We start from the raw sequence: 18,156 nt of genomic DNA, 5'->3' as shown, positions 1-18,156 counted from the left end.
TCCAGAAGTGCCACCAACATGTCCAGTTCCCAATCCCTTGCAGCCATTGCAACCTTGATACTTTGGTGGATACCACCCAAGCTCCTCAAAGTCAGACTAGCATCTCTAAAATGGTCATCTTACCTCGAGGAACTGCCACTACCTCATACTACTGACCCCCTAAATTATTAGGACCATTAGGCTGTTATCTAGCCAAGCCTCTCCTTAGTGTCCCAGCAGTTACATTTATGCCCACCAGTCTCCAAAGTGAGAGGTTTTTCTCTGTGACAGGCAACAAACACAACCCAGAGAACACAACTCTCTCCAAATCCTGGTGGAGCAGATGGCTTTCTTGAATCTGCTGGATGTATGTATCCACTGGGCTAGTGTTGCTTTTTAAACGTTGACATAATTGCCGCTGTAGGTGAAAGGTGAGTCCAGAAGGTGTTATTGATCCCCCGAATGTCATTTTTGCTAGCCTGGAGGACAGAAAACAGAAATAGATGACAAGAAAGATGGCGGCCACATCTAAGATGAAAACTTGGCGAAAGTAAAACAAAAATGTTGCCAGAGTTGATTTTGCTTGCTGTGCGCAAGTCTAGTAAAAAACTGCACATTGTCCTATTTCTTCATAAGGCAGATACAGAAGGCCAGCTTGTTCAATTCAAAATTTAAATTAGACATAATCAGCAGCACCTGAAATTGGAGGCTGTTCTCACAATACACGAAGGAAATATATTTCGAAGGAGGAGAAATGTTAGAACTAGAAGTAATAACTAAAACTAGAGGGTCAAAGATTTCGATATAACATAAGAAAGTTTATTTTACTGAGAAGGTGGTAGATAATTGGAACAGCCCCTCATTAGACATTGTAAAGGCTAATACAGTGTGGAAATAAAGTGCTTGGGCTATGCATAAAGCTATCCGGGATCTTAGACAAGACCAAGGTCAGAGTCTTTATGGCAGGAAAAATGGGCAGACTAGATGAGCTGAATAGTTCCTATCTGCTGTCAAATTCTATGTTCCTTTGTAAGGTCCAAATTATGAATATGATTAATGTGGTTATGATACTTTGTTTTCTTAGCAATGGGCCTACAGCCAGTGCTTAATCAGCTATTTTATTACCACAAAGTAACATTTACAGTTAATCAGTTTAAAACTTTCTTTCAGAAATATCAATAATTGATTGACTAATCTCCGTGCTTCAGCAAGGGTCAGTGCTGAGGGTAATGTAAATTAAAGGTAAAGATGTTATATTTCATAATCATGCTGAATTGTGCATGTAGTATGCATACCATACTAGCACTGCTTCTAATAACAGTGTGTCTAAATTATGCATATTTTACAAAAAAGCGTATTGCAAGATTTTTTTGGGATGCCCTCAGAACACCGCATGCATTAAACACATTGTTCAGAGCACTTCAAACGTATTCCAAATGCACAATGAAAACAATAAATCAGCAGCTTTCAAAGCTGAAGAAAAGGTTTTATTCAGGACACGAGGATATCTATAAAGAAATTTAAAAAAATAGATCATAATAAAACCATTTTGCATTTTGGAATTATGTTAAATATGCCAATAGTATGATAGGTAATCATTGCTCCCTAAACAATATATTTATATTATATAGGGTTATATTATGAGCACATTAACTATACAACTGAATATACATGAAGAGGAGCAGTTGCAGGGGGCAACAAGGAATAGCATGAGTTAATCTAATACCAAGCATATATCTTAGAAAATGCAATATATGTATATGTATATGTATACGTATATGTATATGTATATGGGTAGTAGAAGCATTATTAAACACTCATCTACAGACACCAGGCAAGCCAGAATGGTAGGCGCATGCAAATAAGGTTAACAATTATCAACTTTGCCTCTATATCCATAATTGTTAACCTTATTTGCATGTGCCTACCCAGAATCCCTTGTGGTTGTGGCAGCACCATAAGATTTCTGAGGGAAAAACAAGCCTTCTGGCTTATCTGGTGTCTGTAGATGAGTGTTTTATAATGCTTCTACTACCCTATTAATTTTACCCACCATCTTTACCCACCATAACTTATGTAATGGTGTTTCTTGTCTAACCCAAGCCTCAAGTATTATGGTGGTATCACAACCTCATGTTAACACAAGGTTAAAATAGCGTCTCTGTCTTTTGGTTAAGGTTAAATGTGGCACCCTATGGGAATGGGGGAAAAGCTTGATCCTCTGGCCTTAGGGCTGAGGTAACATGGAGCCCAAGGTGTCTTATTCATTTCCAGAGTATACTCTGGTTGCCGTCTTCACAACCTTGTGTTTATGTTGACGAGGATTGAGCGCGAACAAGCAGAGAAGGCCTGCTACTGAAGCACTTCACTCCTTGACCCTCATGGGCTTGTGTGTGGGACTTAATTTTTTTTATTTGTCTGCCCGATTGTGGCCTTTATTTATGGAATTGTCCATGTTTTTTGCAAGTGTGCTCATGAATTAGGACTGCGTCACGGCTTTCTGAAATACGGCAATGCACACTGATTGTTTTGGACACGATTTTGATTTTGACGTTTGCGCACTGCAGTGAAGATGAAACTGAAATCCATTTTTTTTTTGTTGGGAGAGGTAGGGGAGGCCTTATGGCTCCCTACATCTTCCTTACAGTGGTCTTCCTTTTCGGAAGAGACCAAGTAGATCCGACGCTCCTGCAGGCCTTCTGGCTGAGGAAGGAGGAAAAAAGTCCTGGCGTATCCCATGGGGGGTTGCAGGACAAATAGTAAAAGTTGTATCTGGCTCTGCTGTAGTTCATCACTGAATTTCACAGACACACCTCCATGAGAAGCACGACACCTCGGGCTTCCAAAAAAAAAATATCACAACCTCATGCTGACGAGTCCCATTAAGGATGAAACAGCTGTCCATGAGTGGTGATCTGGCTATTGCACCTCCTCCCGAGTTTTGTCTAAAGGCTGTCCCGTACAGCGGGCAATTACTTTCAAGGGGTCCATGTATATAGAGGCAAAAGGTTATAATTATTGACGTCATTTGCATGTGCCTACCCAGAATCCCTTGTGGTTGTGGCAGCATCATAAGATTTCTGAGGGAAAAATTTAAGTTTAATAATACTTCTTCTACCCCTTAAAGTGGAAGGGTTTTCTATCACCTTTACCCACCATAACTTATGTAATGGTATTTCTTGGCTACCCCAAGCCTCAAGTGAAACGTTAGTATCACAACCTCATGCTGAGGGGTACAATTAGAGATAAAACAGCCAGGCTTTATCGTTATTTGAAGAAGAAGAAAAAAAAAATTATTACTAGGACTTTTGTGGTCCCCCACAGAAGTTCAAGGGGGCCCTGCTGGGCCCTGGCCTTCTGGGGGGTCTGAGTGGTCCCCCACAGAAGTTCAAGGGGGAACTGCTGAGCTCTGGCTTTCTGACAGGATCCGGGCGGTCCCCCACAGAAGCTCAAGGGGGGCTGCTGGGCCCTGGCCTTTGGGCAGTCCACCACAAAAAAAAGCTGTCCATCAGTGGTGATTGGGCAATTCACCTCTTACCTGAATTTTGTGTAAAGGCTGCCCATGTATAGAGGCAAAGGTGATAATTGTTAACCTTATTTGCATGCGCTTACCCAGAATCCCTTGTGGTTGTGGCAGCAAGTCTTCTGGCTTGTCTGGTGTCTGTAGATGAGTGTTTAATAATACTTCTACTACCTCCTAAATTTAAGTGGAAAGGTTTTTCATCACCTTTACCCATGGTGTATGGTGTATGGTGTATGGTGTATGATCCTCATTTGTAGATGATCCTCAGTAGTTATTTGTTTGATAACCTCCCTACTGGTTTATAAGTAAACACTGTTCCCTTTCCACATGTTACTTTTACTGTGGTTGTTCTGTATAACAAAAATACTGCAATTGGATGATTAGAATAATCATTATATTTATCACATCTTTTAAAATGGCATCTTTAGACCATTGTTGTAGATAATACTTTAGAATCTCACTCTTGTATGTCTGCAACAAATCACACAATTAATGTCTATTGAGCAAAAATGACACAAAACATTACTAAACTTTAAGATCAGATAAATAAAACAAGGTCAAATTACAAATTAAAGCTGCTGAAGTTATAGCTTGGTAAAAACCCAAGTCCATTATCCAAGGCTTGTGATTAAACATCTGTTAGAGTCCTGGCTGCCGAGCTTATTAATTATGAGGCCTTTGGATTTATCTGCCTCATTAACATGTAATGTATCTTTCCTTATTCATGTGCCCATTGTCGTGTTTCTACTTTTTTCGGAAATTCAGTGCCTTGCATTCTGATTTTTTTAGAATAATATTCATTATAGTCAGAATTTATTGATGCAAAAGCATCAAACAAGCACTTTACTGGGCTCTTGAACACGTATCCAGATACATCCTCCTTCTCCATCTAAGGGGGCTTTGAGTCATTGATGACAGCTATATGATTTGTCACTCTGAAAATTGCTTCTTGGAAACAATAGCACAAGTGGCTCTGAGTAGGGGGTGAATTAGACTAGAGCGAATAAAATGTTGCAAGTCGCAGATAAGCTTGCTGCATAGAGTGAAGAATGCGTTACTGCTGTTCCTTCTTAACAATCTCCACTATGGATTGTTACTGCATAACAATCCGGTGACTTTCAGGATTGTAATTAGTTGCCCAATGCAAATAATCAAACGTTCTGTCCTTATATCCTAGTTAGATGGTGTGACGGCACAAAGCAAACACCAGGATATTGCATCCCTGCCACGTAGAATGGAAAATGAATACCGACTGATGGGAAGGTACACTCAAATATATTTCTCAACATGGTCTAGTAATTGGAGGGCCATGTTTACCAAGGCACAACCAGAGCACTCTCAAATTCTACATTGTAACCAATCACTATAGCAACCTATGGAATTGCAATATATAAGCGTTTCTTTTTCTCTTGGTTTCAGATTTTTTCCCTTGACAAATTTGACTTGCACATCTTACATGGAGTATACATCTGGAAATATTTTACCTATTTTAGTAGTGAATGAGAACTTAATTCTCCTCTCTGCTCAAAGAACTACTGACAATGTGACTTAACCCAAGATAAATTCATCCCATTCCATTTGTTGATAAATCAACCTTTCATTTGGTATTAATATAGTCACTGTATTTATATGGTGCCCCTTTGTTTCAATAAAATATATAATTATATTTCTGAGACGCTAATAACATATTTACCATTCTTAGGTATTGTGCAGTGGAAAAGGCAATGGTAATACAATATTCAATACAAATTGGGCGCGTTTTAAAATTAGATTTGATAAATTTGTATTTCACCATCAGAAACCATTTTGGGTTTATATCGGACCAGTACATAAGATGATATATGAACTTGATTCCGAGTATTGATAACATTTCTCAAAGCACCTGCCAACACGGACTTTTAAAGTCATTGGAACTTGGCAGGAAAATGCTGGTGTCAGTGAATTCTGACCTCATTAGTAGAAACTGCTGTCCTTGTAGCATTAAACATCAGTTTTATCGGATTCTACACATAAAACATATTTCAACTCATTTTAAAAACATCACCATCACACCAACTATTAGTAAGTTTGCCAACGTAGACAATCCGACAGCTTGGTTTCTTACCAATGTAAATAGGATGAGAATGTGCTTTCGTAAATGCACCAAACTAACCCCAACTGAAAACCTACGCATGTGACTACCTCATCACCCATCGACGTCTAGGTTAACATGTTAGCAAACAGACTTCTGTGGTCTACACCTCCAGCTCTTCAATCAATAGGACTAAAGCTAGCCATAAGTCACAAATACATGTACTGGTTAAACCCCAGCCTGGAATTATGCCTGCCCCTTATTAACATGTTGTAGCCTTTGGACACTGGCAAAATCAGTCACATTTTGGCTTGTATCAAATCATTTTTTACTCATTCTGTTTAGTGCTCGCTAAGAGGGATGACATTCTACCCCATGTGAGACAAATTCTTTTGCTTTTAATTAAGTGGCTTATACTGCACTGTCTCAGTTGCTTTTGGCGCGTGAACTGGGCCTAAGGAAGAAAGCAATCATAAACTCTAAGATGGGTTCATTCAACTGTGGTATTTCTAAGCTGATTTAAGCAGTCTGTCAAAACTGAGTGAAATTAATTAGTTTACCATGCAGCTTAAACATCACCGAACTGACAAATTTCCATTGCAAAATAGTAGGAGGCAAGCAGAAATTGTTCGTGCTTTATTTGAATTTATATTGAAGAATATTTAAAAAAGAAAGGAGCACTTTTAGTACATCTGAATTTAGCAATGGCCAGTGTGTGGTTACATTTTGTCACGTTTCTGGTTAGATTCTGGTCATTATGCATACAGTGTATGTATAATACACAAGCTTTAATTGCCAATGTAATATGTTCATACCTCGCAATTCCCCAATGTAGGCTACCTGGAGCTCTCCCTCTTCTGAAGTGGGCCAGTGGCCGATTGATGATGCAGTGTGTATGGCACTGTCGGACCCAATGTTCCAGATGGCCAGTCCAGGCCTCGAAGTAGGCAACCAGTTGGCATGGGCAAATACCACTACCCTCCCAGAGAAAGAAAACTGACCCAGGGGAAGCAAGGTTTCACCCAGGGACCAAAGAAATCACTTATGGACATCAACAGCTCACTTTAGATGGAAGCAGAAACGCTCTTAACAAAACTACTAAATGATTGAGAGACAGAAAACACTCTCATCCCCGCTGAGCAACCTTACTCAATGATTGATACTACTAATAATAAAAGGACACAAAGAGCTTCCACAATATTCAGGGTGAGTGCAAAAACGGTGCTTTTATTCCAAGCTATAGTGTGGACACATACAGCAAAATACGCAAAGATGATAACGCCTTACATGTTAATTATAGGCTATCATAGCATGCTACGATAAAGTGCATGTAGAAGCATTATAAAACGCTCATCTACAGACACCAGACAAGCTGGAAGGCTTGTTTTTCCCTCAGAAATCTCATGGTGCTGCCGCAACCACAAGGGATTCTGGGTAGGCGCATGCAAATAAGGTCAACAATTATCACCTTTTGCCTCTATAGCCACTTTATACATGGATCCCTTGAAAGTAATTGCCCGCTGTACATGTTTTCTTCTGGGGTCGCACTCCCGAAGGATATGCAACCCCTTCCTTCCCTCCGCGGCCATAAGGCCTGCAGGAGGGCCGGATCTTCTTGGCCCCTTCCTGCAAGGGTTGGGGCCATTGAAATCTTCATTTGGAGGAGGGGAGCTGCTCAGAAGAGCTACCTAACTCCCTTCCACACCAGAGAAGCAGGACCCGGCTCCACCGTGGCTTTTTAGTGTCGTGTTCGTGTCCAGTCCACCAAATCACAGCTTGTATCAATAAACTCAAAATACAAAAATATATCAAAAAGTAAACGCACACGTGCGCTGTGAAATAAACAGTACAATCAAGTGAAAAAACTATATACAAAAATGCTCCCAAACACTCATCTACAGACACCAGACAAGCCAGAAGGCTTGTTGTTCCCTCAGAAATATCATGGTGCTGCCACAACCACAAGGGATTCTGGGTAGGTGCATGCAAATAAGGTCAACAATTATCACCTTTTGCTCTATATTCACTTTATACAAGGATCCCTTAAGGACGAAACAGCTGTCCATGAGTGGTGATCTGGCTATTGCACCTCTTCCCGAGTTTCGTCTAAAGGCTGTCCTGTACAGCGGGATCCATGTATAAAGGTGATATTTGTCTTGCCCCTTTTCTTACTTGTATATATATAGCTCTGTATTGGGTTTAAATAAAACAGTCCTGTTTTCACCTCAACATGAGTGTTGCCTGATGCATGGGTGGCTGCTATGATCTTTTATTGTTCTTTTCAGGACAATAGCCACACTGTGTAGCTAAGCTTCGGATAGCCACAGTGCCAACACAGCTCCGGTGCAGCGACGTCCCCCTTCTAGCTACAACGCTGGTTCTGCCTGGTGCTGAAGGGGTTAATTGTTGGTGTCCCGGCAGGAGGAAGCAACATTTGGCGGGAGTACCCAGTCTGGGTACAGGTCGGTCCTGTCACACTTACATCACGAGCATTAGTGCTGGCGAGCATCAGTTCCGCATGCCGAAAATAAAAAAATATGCATGGAACCATTAAAGGTGACGGCTTGCGACAAACCCAACTGTGTTTACTACTTTTCATATTTCATGCTCTTTTTGCGATTTCTGATTTTTGCAGCAGTTCCTAGCATTTAAAACAGCATTATCAAACTTCGAATTTGTTTGAAGAGTCCCTGTTTAAAATCATACACTGTTATGAAATCATGTAAGGACTTTGTTAAAGCAGATGGTATTCCGATGGCATCGATGGATCATAAGGTGTTTTTTTTTTGTATAACAAACTGTCAATTAAAGGATGTCTGTAATTAGGATAAAAAAGAGGGAAAAAAATGATATCCTCTCTTGGATTCGGTCCATATCCATTACTCTGGTACTCGGTGTCAGACAATTACCTTCTGCTTTTAACTAAAGCTTTTCAGACTTTAAGTGGTTCACTGATAGCCTACCACATAATTATTGGTGGATTAAAGAAACTGTTAATAAAGGATTTTGTTTAATCTTCACTTAGCTGTTAATATTAATTGGCGACTCATTTATTAATAATTAACTTGACAATTTACCGTCGGCACATGAGAGAATGTGTGTTAGTTAATCCTACCATTGCTGTCTTCTTTTTTTAAGGCAGAGGTAGAAGTAGCTTTTCTCAATGTTTAAGTGAAAAGCTGACAGATACAATGACCAAAGTAAAAACTGTCACCTCCAGAACTTTATGAGGCATTATATTACATTTACAAATAAGATACTCTGCTTACCCATTAAAGGAAACCAATTATATATTCTCTGTATGGTGGGTAAAGGTGATGGAAAACCCTTGAACTAAAATTAAAGGGGTAGAAGAAGTATTATTAAACACTCATCTACAGACACCAGACAAGCCAGAAGGCTTGTTTTTTCCTCAGAAATCTCATGGTGCTGTCACAACCACAAGGGATTCTGGGTAGACACATGCAAATAAGGTCAATAATTATATCCACTTTATACATGGATCCCTTTGAAAGTAATTGCCCGCTGCACAGGACAGCCTTTAGACAAAACTCAGGAGGAGGTGCAATAGCCAGATCACCACTCATGGACAGCTGTTTCATCCTTAATGGGACTCGTCAGCATGAGATTGTGATACTGGCAGATCACCACTCTTTCTTTGCCAGGGCCCAGCAGTCCCCTTGAGCTTCTGTGGGGGACCACCCAGATCCCACCAGAAATCCAGGGCCCAGCAGCTTTGAACTTCTGTGAGGGACCAGCAGGATCCCGCCAGAAGGCAGGGCACAGAGGTCCCCCTTGAACCTCTGTGAGGGACCACCCAGATCCTGTCTTAGAGCCAGGGCCCAGCAGCTCCCCTTGAACTTCTGTGGGGGACCATCCAGATCCTGTCAAAAGGCCAGAGCCCAAAGATCCTCCTTGAACAGTGCAAACTTTGTCAAATAATGATAAAGCCTGGCTGTTTCATCCTTAATAGGACTCACCAGCATAAGGCTGTGATACTGGCTCTATCACTTGAGGCTTGGGGTAGCCAAGAAATATGATTACATAAGTTATGGTGGGTAAAGGTGATGGAAAACCCTTCCACTTACATTAATAGGGTAGTAGAAGCATTATAGTAGAAACATTCATCTACAGACACCAGATAAGCCAGAAGTCTTGTTTTTCCCTCAGAAATCTCATGGTGCTGCCACAACCACAAGGGATTCTGGGTAGGCGCATGCAAACAAGGTCAATAATTATCACCATTTGCTTCTGTATCCACTTTATACATGGATCCCTTGAAAGTAATTTCCCACTATACAGGACAGCCTTTAGACAAAACTCAGGAGAAAATGCAATAGCCAGATCACCGCTCATGGACAGCTTTGCTCACTAGATACTACAGACATAGACAGCTGTTTCATCTTTAATAAGACTCATCAGCATGAGGTTGTGATGTTGGCTAAATGGAAAACACTTCCATTAAAATTAAAGGGGTAGGAGAAGCATTATAAAACACTCATCTACAGACACCAGACAAGGCATTGGTTGACAGCTTAGCTTAATGGTCCCTGAAGCCCACCAAAATCAAGTATCCTTATTTTCATATTTAGTAGTAGTGAACTCCGTACATTGGATGGCCAAAGTGTCTAACCAACTTTGCCAAATATATATTTTACCTGATTCACAGTTAGAATGGAAGTTAAGGTGCTTATTTGTTACAAAATGTAAAAACTCTATGCTCCACGATATTTACTGTCGATTTATGAAAAACTATATACTTAAAAATATTGAATTATATATTTATACCACAAATAGCAAAACAATAAATGTTGATCATTAGCGACTCACTATATTGTACATATTACTATTCTGATATTGTTATCACGTAAATTGAGATAATTTGTTAGAATAGAATAATTCATTTTGAAGTATCATTTGTTATTAGAATCCACAAAATACTTAAAATAAGATTTCATTACCAAAGTCAACCACTAAGAGAATGTTTTGCGGAGGTGTTTAACATATTTACAGCATAGTCACTCCAACAGCCTTAAAAGAAAATTATGGCCAGAAGATAAGACAGCTTGATAAAGCTGTCCCATAAATTTGCTTGCTGTGTCACTCAATTCACTCTGTGGGGAAAGAAAAACAAGTGGATTGACTGCTAATAGATTCAGGTTTTCTAGAAAAGTTGTATTCAAAACAGAATCTGTAAAAGAAACTAGTTTCATTGTAGTAGAATTATTATTATTATTATTATCTTTTATAGCGCTAACAAATTACAATTTCTTATAGTGCATACATTCAATGGGTCTGACAAAACTAGAACTGACAGACTACGACAAACCGACACGTAAGGAAAGATGGCCCTGCTCTCAAGCTTACAACCCCGAGGATCTTTTACAGCAAATTAACATGTGCTTAATGCTTGTAGTAAATGTTTTATTCATGATTATTTCCCTTACAAAAAAGGTTGTTGGGTTTCTTGCTAAAGGTTAAGTTATTTCCAGTTGGTAACCAAATGGTGTTAGTGAATGGATATTATCTAAGTTCAGCTGGACTACTAACTGAAAACAGTTAAATTTGACCAGCTGTCCGTGTCCCAACTCAAAACTTCTCAACGTATCCTCAAAAGGTGGCAATATTTCAAAATAGCTATTTTAAAACATGAAATTAAATATATAAGGGTATCACATACCTTTATATTGCTTGGGAAAGGGGGAACTCTAAATGGAAGGATCTTGGACTTCTTTGCTTTTGCTCCTTGCACCATCTTCCATCTTCTTCCAATTGTTGGAAATCGGATTGGTGAAACAGGAAAAATGGCTGAAAGGTAGAATGAATTTATGTTTAATTGTGGATCCACTTACTGAATGTTCAAACCGTAAGAACTCGCCACTTCTACAATATACTTGAATTCAGGTTTTAAATACACGTTATGTAAAAAAGTGATTTTCTGAATCCTTGATATTGCAATTTAAATGGAGGAGTAAAGAGAAACGAACGATTGATTCCCGGACTATTGTGCTGATCTCTTAATGTGCCATATAATGCTTCTGAGAAAAACACTGAATAACAACAATCAATAAACAGTCTGTAATAATGCAAAGCGTTCCAGGCTTCAGTTAGACTTATTTGATCACCAAAAGTAAAACCTACACATAGTCCTTATCACTTCCTTTCTTATGACCACATAAATATGTCCTTGCCGGGTGTAATAACCTAATCCTATTTCAAAGGGGATATAAAGCACATGTTGGTTTGTTGGGAGAATATCTAGAGCAACATAAACCATGTTATCAAAGGAGGGTCATTACTCCAAAATGCTGGAATGCTCTTGAGTCATATCTTTATGAAGAACAGAAGACACGGACAATTAAAATGAAGTATAGTAGCATATTTAAATGATTTATTTAAATAAAATAAAATGTCTCTCATAGCTCTCTCATAAGGTCCATGTCATAGCTTAGATGTGGACCTTATGATGCTTATGGTGGTACCTTAGGTGATTTTTTAACCCCTTAAGGACAATGGGCGCTCCCTAAACCCATTGAAAACAATGCATTTTGAGCCCATACATGTAAGGGCTTTGTCATTAAGGGGTAAAATAATATATATTTTATAAGTTTTTCTTATTTCAGTGCTAGTTATAACAAAGCATTGTTTTAGAGGAGGTAATACAGTAGCTCTGTTGTTACAATAAAGGGAGAAAGATTCAGAAGCAACGGCATATTCATGAATTAAAAATGTATAAGGTAGTTACAATTACATTGCCATTTCAGTTCTATCATGTAGGATATGTATTTAAACTCCGCAAATAGTACTCAGGGAACATTGTCAGTTTAAATAATACTATTGTATTTTTTCTATCCCCCTTAGTGGTCTTCCATTTAGATTGATAATTTGTACATCTGGTACAGTCTGACATTGCCTTTTTCTTTGTGGACTGCTTACCTTTGTTTACTAATTTTTTTGTTACCATCCATTGATTTCTTCTTCTTTATTATTATTATTGTTATTATTATTATTATTATTAATACATATAAAGATCAGTAAATTGATGTCTGCAAAGAAACATGCAACTCCACACTCTGCTGCAATGTGTACCGACAACAACTGTCCAAATTATCCATTAGATGGGGAGACAGAAAGATCTAATACTTAAAAGCAAACATTTAGAAAAAAGGGTAATATGCAGACTAATATTCCATAAAATGGGATTACTATATTTTCAGTGTATACTGCACATTGCATTTTAAAGAGTTTTGCCTTTAACTGATTTGTGCAAAGAGATCCAGATAAATGAAAAATAATAAAATATTAAAATGTACACAAGAGAACCCATGGAAAATACAATTTTATATTTGAAGAGGGAAGAGGAAGTTCCCTGCGCTCCCAGGGCAAGGAGAGGCCCTGAAGAAGACCATCCCTGAGCCAAGTGAGGCAACAACCAAACATTATGTACCAATCCTCAAAAGAAAGGACAAAAACTTGTTTTATTAAAGTACTTTTAAAAGCAGCTTTGTTAGACAGACATACTGATAATAACAGCTTATCCCCTGTTCCACGCACTTCTTGTGTCTCCCCTCTGATGCATTTTGTGTCTGAGGATTTATGCGCATGCATACAAAACGCATCAGACTGGAGGAGTGAGGAGTACATGGAACAGCAGATAAGCTCTTATCATCAGGATGCCTTTACAGTATTTTAACTTGTGTCAGTTGTTTTTAAAAGTGATTTAATAAAATTAGTTTTTATCTTGAGTTGGATTTCTCTGAGGTGTTGACCATTCTTGATGATATAGTGGATCAATTTACAAGGGTGGCCAGAAGGGTAGTGGAGCTCCCTGAAAATTTTACCGTTTTGTAATACAAAGGGCCAGAACTACCTATAAGCAAAGTACTGTAATGTCCCCAGCTGCCTTACGTCCATCAACAGCGAGGAGATGCAAGTCCTGATGGGTTCCTAAAATGGAGGGTGATCTCGCCATCGTCCAAGATGGCAGGTGCAACCTCACCCTTACCAACCTTTTGGAAGTGACAGCCATCGTAGAATCATGCCCACAGTATGCAGGACAGCTTTCCTCTATGCTGCCACACTTGAGTTGCCATTGGATGGCATGGCCTGGCTTCTTTCTTCATATAGACAGGGTATTAGCATTGCTATGCAGATGCCAGAGCAATAAATCAGTTAACAATACCTTTTCCGGGTGTAAGATGCATACCCTGATTCCTCTCTATTTACCCACACCTTTCCTTCTGTTCTTAGTTATTAAGCTACCTTCAGTGTTCCTGTTATTTCTGAAGAACATATTTGCTGTTTGATGATATTTTGTGTTCTAACCTTCAGCCAGTTTCATTTTGATCACATTTTGGAATTATTGCACTTGTGCACCAATTTACTATCACTGTAGTTATTCCCATCTACAACTGCTTGCAACAATGTCTCTGCACGTGTGTGCGGCTATCTCTCCTCCTCCTGGACTCCATCGCCTGCAGTAAGAGACCCTGACGTTAAAGGTAGGGACGGACCTAGAGCACAGACCTCTCGAGCTAAGGAGGACCAATGCAGAGGAGGGCTGCGATGGAGGGAGTGCAAGGCCTCTGTCTGCTCTCTCACGGTCCTGGTGATTGATTCTGAGCGCCGGAAAATAATGTGAGATTCCATTGTTCGGCAGTGAAGCCGCACTCACCACGACAGAGGCCTTGCACTCCCACCACAGAACTTCAGCAAGGTCATTGATGGTGAGAAAGGGGAGAGATAGATGAGAGAAACATATAGATAGATAAAGAGAAAAAAGAAGGGGAGAGTTAGTGAGAAGGGGGGTTATGAGAAAGAAGATAGATGGGAAGAAAGGGGAGAGTTCATGAGAAAGGTGCGAGATAGGGAACATTGGCAGAGATAACAAGAAAGGGCATATCTTCTGTAAGATCAGAAGAACCATATACTAATGACCTTATCAGCTGCACCTGTTTTCCTGGGCATTGACCTTCCCCATAAAAACCTACTCAGCCACTGAGTCCAGGCCTTTGCCTGCTGTTGCTCGTTGTTTTGGTCCTGTGCTCCTGCTAGGACTGAGAGATGCAGAGAAAAAGGAGAGATGCAGAGAAATAAGAGGAGAGATAAAGAGAAATCTGAGATAAAGAGAATCTCAGAATCTCCTAATGAGAAAGGGGGATCAAATAAAAGTGGGAGAGATAAAACACAGCACTCAGCTAGCATGCCAGGCAGCCGCTTTGAGTCCTCCAGGCTCCAGCTCCTCCATTACAAAATCACTGGAGTAATGGACTGGAAACTTAGGCAGCGGCAACACCTTAAACCATCTTCACCAAGGCTCCCTAAAAAATTGGAGCATCTTCCCTCTTAAGTACTGAGACTAGGGACTGCTCAAGTAACTGCTTCCGATCTTTCAATATGAGCCAGATGGTGCTCAACAAATAATACCCCACTACCCTTTTCACCTTAGAGCAAATTTCAGCCTTAAGTACCAAGTAATCACCCACCTTATTATATATATTACCCAGAGGTTTATGGCTCCCAACAAACAAAACAATGGGCCATTACTTTTCTTATTTCGCCTTATCTCTTCATTTAGTTCAATGTTGAACCTGGGTCAAAAATTCATTCCAGACAGTAATTTTTTTTATTTATACTTTCCAGTACAACCTATAATCAAACAAAGCATTATAAAAGGTCACCCATGAATCATACACTGGATAATACCATTTGTCCAAAATGGTTTTTGAAACCCTGTGTTATAGAGAGAATGTATTTCCTCTGGGATACGGCTAATTTGTATGCAACAGTTACAGAATTATAAATGATCTGTTAAGAATGAAAAAACACCTATATAATGCCATCTATAGTAAATATCAAAACGGAAAAAAAAAAACATACAACATGAAATTTAAATTCGCATTCTCTATCAGCACACAAACACCTTGCAGTAACTTATTCACTATTCTTTTGATGAAGTGGCATTTGACGTATGAAGGTACTAAATGCAAATATAATTTATTAAGATGTGGGAAAATCTGGATTTAGATCTACACATTTTTCTCAATAACACCACGTGTACATCAGCTGTTATAAGAAAATATATATTATTTATTGTAACATTTTATCCCATATATCTTTTCAAGCTTATGTGCAGTAGACCATGCTAATGAACAATTACATTAGTTAACTTGTTTGGACAGAATTACTCCCTTGGAATTATTTTTGCTGCCCACGTGCACTAACATAATTATCGGTAAGATTTACAATTTATCATTTTAAACCTCCCCTATTGAAATAAAGGCATATATAATAATTAGAGCTCATGAACGGCTAAGCTCATTTAGATGTGTTGGTTTGCATACATTTTTGCAAGGTTTGGTGGAAATTAAGTCCTCCAGGTACAAAAACATGATTTTAAGTGAATAATAATCAGAATAAGCGTAATAATACATAAATCACAATTAAACTAAATATGCTATGTTTCATTTCAATTGTTATAAAGTAGCACTGCGTAAAAATAATTACATTTTTTCTTGAACTGAGAGATAGTGACATGTTTTTCCTGATGACATTTTCTATACCTCATTTCAAGTTTATGAAACTGGGTGATCGTTCACTGATTTCTATTGTGCCTGACACATACTTAACAGCAGCTGGCCTGCCCCGCTCCAGTTGTAAATTCACTAGATGGAAAATGCCTTAATTCCGCGCTTAGAACACTTGCCCAACTAAAGTAGCATCCTGATTTTACAGTCATGGGAAATGTAAGATTTTCACACTTTAACATTTAATTGCAGATTGACTGAATGCTGCTTGACCCCACGTCATCCCCCTGTTTACTCTTCTTCTTCTTTTTCTGGTATTCACTTACATACAGGACTTGAAACTCGATGAGTTTAAGTTGAGGATAAGCAGGATGAACAGAAATTTGATTTATAGATTTTATATATAGAAAAACAGTGGAAAAAAACACCTAAAATGTGAATGCTATGTTCAGTTTGATATTGTTTGACATTCTGTTCTTGCGCAATATATTATTATTATTATTATTTTCTTTTATTTATATAGCCCCAACAATTTACGCAGCGCTTAATACAATACATATATTCAAGGGGTTTGACAAGACGAGAATTGACAGACTAAGACAAACCGATACATTAGGGGGAGAGAGCCCGGCTCACAAGCTTACGATCTGGAGGGAATGCGGTGAGGGAAAACATAAGGAACAGAGAAAGGCGGTGTATATGAGTATATGATAATATATAATGAATGAATTGGATGTATTTCAGTAGCAAGAACAGGGAATTATATTATAAGGAAGCAGATCAAAGTTTACCATTATCTGCACATAGGCAGTTCCTGTATGAATACACAGTACATTTTCTAGATCTCACACAATTGTTACTCCAGCAGGTGGCACCACAGAAATCCAGAACATGGTCATAAAACCAAGGAACCGAGTTTATACACCCAAGTTCTGCTATCATTTTTTTCGATCCGGTTAAACTCTATATTTAAATGTAGGCTAGAAACAAATGAATATTTGAAGGTAAAAAAGATAGGATCCTATCGTTACCATTTAAATTACCACCCAAGAGAATTCAGAAATAGAACAAAAATCCATTTTAGGAAGAGAGTGATGTCATAAGCTTAACACTGAGAGGTATACCACATTTTATAAATTAGAATCTTCCTTTCTTCCTTATTAGTAAACAAAATACTTTGGGCTTGATCTCTTGGGACCATTTTATTAATGACCTACCATACAGTAACAAATGAAGCCATAGCAAGGGGGTCTTGGAATGGGTCCCACCTGAGATCCCAGAGGCTGTACAAATCAGACACTGTTAATTTTCTGAAGCCCAACTCTCAATACCCGCAGCAAGCCATAAATGAAGATGATGGAAGGCGTAACCCACCTGCCATGTTTTCAGGACAGATATATATTTCACGCAGTAAACAGGGGTGACTAATCCCCCCGTAGAGCATGTGCTGGTCAACAACATATATATGACATATATGACCAGCCTAGTTCAGTAAAAACTAGAAGCCCCAGCAACAGCCAGCCATAAATATAATATTAATATGTATAATATTCTGTAGACACGCACATTAGCGCTTAATAAAAACAAAAACAGATAACACAGATTACATTTTTTTTTATCACTTGAAACCGGTAAGCTCACTCCTGTAGGTTTGCGTCTGTGAATACTAATCAAGTGACACAAAATGCAACTCTGCATCACATTTGCAGCACAGACGATGATAAATGCCTCTGTCTGGTTTTAAAATGTGGAATTGATCACTTAATTAGACCTGCACGGGTTCCATGCCCTGAAAGTGAACAGCTAGCTCCACCTGCTTGCAGATTCAATTTCATCTCCTCTACAGAACTTATATCAAACCCTGTGTACCACGAATTCATTAAAATATGCCATTTGAAATATATACCCCCAGAACATATATATATATTTATATATATATATATATATATATATATATATATATATATATACTTTCATATCACTGATACCTGTACATTTTTGGAATACTGTGTCTAAATATTTCACGAAAAGAACGCTATCGGAAATATATATCCTTC

The sequence above is a fragment of the Spea bombifrons genome, chromosome 11 (assembly GCF_027358695.1).
Source record: "Spea bombifrons isolate aSpeBom1 chromosome 11, aSpeBom1.2.pri, whole genome shotgun sequence".
NCBI classification, from domain to species: Eukaryota; Metazoa; Chordata; class Amphibia; order Anura; family Pelobatidae; genus Spea; species Spea bombifrons.
Note: the sequence above shows the minus strand (reverse complement) of the source record.